This window comes from Sminthopsis crassicaudata, chromosome 1, assembly GCF_048593235.1.
Source record: "Sminthopsis crassicaudata isolate SCR6 chromosome 1, ASM4859323v1, whole genome shotgun sequence".
NCBI classification, from domain to species: Eukaryota; Metazoa; Chordata; class Mammalia; order Dasyuromorphia; family Dasyuridae; genus Sminthopsis; species Sminthopsis crassicaudata.
This window is the reverse complement of record NC_133617.1, coordinates 204,291,085-204,294,652: the sequence shown is the minus strand read 5'-3', so window position 1 is coordinate 204,294,652 and position 3,568 is coordinate 204,291,085.

Genomic DNA, 3,568 nt, shown 5'->3' with positions numbered 1-3,568 from the left:
GAAAGTGAACTTTGTATACTTTAGTCAATTTTCAACATTTTATCTTTCATCTATTTATGAGTTTATAAACTTTATTAATAAAAATGTTTATTTTTAAAAAGAAACAAAATATTTTATATGTCCTATGTAGATGACACAAGTAATGTAAAGTGCTTTTATTTGAAAGTTGTGAATTATAAAAGCTTGCCCAATTTTCCTGAGACCCTAAGTGAGATCTAAGAAGCTTGCCAAAATGTGCCATGTAACAAATTAATTCTATATATAAGGCAACAACTCAGAATATATAACATTTAGAAGTCATTATTCAACATAAGAAATTGAAGAAGACAAAAATGAGGAGAAAAAATCAAATCCCCACCATATTAAAGAAAACCTAAAATTGGAATGTTTTAATTATGACACTAATTAGAAAATGGTGTTGAAATGGATAAAAATATCTGTACCTTGGGTAAGAATGATATTTCATATTGACAAAAGAATTTAAAAGTATAATTCCTTAAAAGTAAGATTCCTTTAATGGATTTGTGATTTTATCAATGAGTTCTCCCTCCAAAGATAATGATTAAAACCAATTTATTTTAGTACAATGTGATTATCCCCTTTTAAAAAAGATGACTTACACTAAAATGCTATAATCTTTGCTTTAAACCTTTTGCCAGTGTGTGGCTACTAGGTTATTCAAAAGTTATCTTTCATATAGATATATGGCTATCCTTCTGCCTTTTACATGTGATCTTTATGATCACATTCTTTATGTAGATTATCCTGCATAACACCTCATTATTAAAAGACCACAATGTTTGCTTGTCATCCAAACAGCTCTGCATATACTTTTTTATTTTCCTTAATTATTAATTTATAACAATATGATATTTGATAATTTCTAACAATGATGCATGAATAGAAAAATAATGTTCCTTTAAAAGTGGTTATTGTTTTAGAAAGGTTATTGAGATCAGTATTTGCAGTGTGTTAAATATTCAGCCAACTTTCTTCGTCAACACTACATGAGTCTAACTCATTTGTCCATTTGCTGTCTTTTTAAGATATGGGTATTGATGAAAACTTCCATGTGATGTGTATGCAACTAAATATATTGGCAATAACAGACTTTTAAAAACAATTATTATTTTTTGAATATTTAAAATAAATTTTACATGTAATTGAAAAACATGAAATACTATTGAGGAAGAAAATATTTTGCTCAAACTATTTTGTTAGTGGCAAAGAATTAAAAATTGAAGGTACACATCAATTGAGGAATGGCAAAATAAGTTATGACATATAAATGTTACAGAATACTTGTTTTATAAGAAATATTGAACAGGTGGATTTCAAAAAAAACATGGAAAGGCTTATGTATATACATAAGCATATATATGTGTGTATATATATGTATTTGTATATATGTATGTATACATGTATATTTATATCTATCTATATCTATATACACCTGCATACATACATATGAAATGAGCAGAACAAGGACATCATACCCAGTAACAAAAGAACTGTGTGATGATCAACTGTGATTAACTTAATTCTCAGCAATAAATGATTCAAGACAGTTTCAAAAGACTCATGATGGGAGCTGAGATGGCAGAGAGCAGACATGACTTTCTGTGACCTCTTCTGACTTTACCTTAAACAAACAATAAATTAAGCCTTTAAATGGGTTTTGGAGTCAAGAATACAACACATTTCCAGAGGAGGATACCTTGGAAGAATTAAGTGGGTGTCTGTTTCAAATGGGCAGAGGGACAACCTGCAAAGCCCAGAGTGCAGTACAAGGAGACTGGGACAATTTCTATACCTGGGAATCTTCTGTGAGCCTCTTTGGCTACTCTGATCTGGTTACAAGCAGGTGGTATGGCAGATTTACTACAAAAGACAAATTGCAAAACACTGAGCCTCCAAGAAACATGAAACCTAGCCCTGATTATCCAGCACTAAAAGTAAATCATCAAAACTTCCCCAGAACAAACAAAAGCATCGATTGCTTCTTTTCATTAAGAGCAGACCAACAGCCCTAAAAAATGAAAAAAAAAAAAAAAAGAACTCTCACCACAGAAATCATTTATGGAGAGAAAGAACAGGTCCCAAATCCTAAGGTTCCTAAAGAACTGAAGAGAAAAGTTCCTGAAACCTTAAAGGGAGATATGAGCTGGTCCTCATTTCCTAAGGTTATCTTGGAATATTGGATAAAAAATCTTAAAACAGAGTTAGAAGAAAAACGGGGGAAGGAAATAAGATCTTTGCAAGAAGGGATGGGAAAAGCATATTAGTTATACTTCCTAAAAATAGATTTGATGAACTTGAAAAAGCATATAATTCCTTAAAAAATAGATATGAAAAAGATACCAATGGATTGAAAAACAAAATTTGTGAAATGGAAAAAAAATGTAATAAACAAAACAATTCAATTGGACAAATACAAAAGAGGCTTAAAAAGGTAGCTGAAGAATATAATACACTAAAAATTAGAATTGAACAAATGGAAGTGAATGAGGCAATAAGATTTCAGGAAGGTCAAACAAAAACAATAAAATGAAAAAAAATAGAAGAAAATATAAAATACCTCCTAGGAAAAAAACAACTGCCCTGGAAAACAGATGTAGGAGAGTCAATTTAAGGATTATTGGATCTCTTGACAGACATGATTAAAAAAATAACTTAGACATTATTTTATAGTAAACTATAAAGGAAATCTGCCCTGATATGTTAGAATTAGAAGGTAAAATAGCCATTGAAAGGATTCACTGATCATCCCCTAAAGGAGAGCAAGGGATATGATGACAGAATGTCAGAACTATCATACCAAGGAAAATATATTATAAGCAGTTAGAAAGAAAGAATATAACTACCTAGGAGCCACAATTAGGATTACCCAAAACCTAGCAGCTTTCAAATTAAAGGATTAAAGGGCCTGGAAACTGATATTTCACAAGGCAAAGGAACTTGGATTAAAACCAAGAATAAGCTATTCAACTAAAATGAATATTAATGTTCAGGGAAGAAGATGTATATTCAATGATATAGGTACATTTCACATATTTTTAATGAAAAGACCAGAAATGAACAAAAAATTTTATCACCAAACCCAGAACTCAAGAGAAGTATCAATAGGTAAAAAGGAAAACTATTGAAAACTATATTTCTATTATGGGTATAATTCAGGAGTGCAGACACAATTTAATTTTATTATGATAATATGAAAAGGAAATTAGAGGTGAAAATGGGATCATATTAGAAAAAGAGGAAAATCCTCTCAAGCGTTTTTAATAGGAATGGATGTTGGATTTTATCAAATGCTTTTTCTGCATCTATTGAGATGATCATATGGTTTTTATTAATTTGATTATTAATATGGTCAATTATACTAATAGTTTTCCTAATATTAAACCAGCCCTGCATTCCTGGTATAAATCCCACTTGGTCATAGTGTATTATCCTGGGGATGATTTTCTGAAGTCTATTTGCTACTATCTTATTTAAGATTTTAGCATCAATATTCATTAAGGAAATTGGTCTATAGTTTTCTTTCTCAGTTTTTGATCGACCTGGTTTA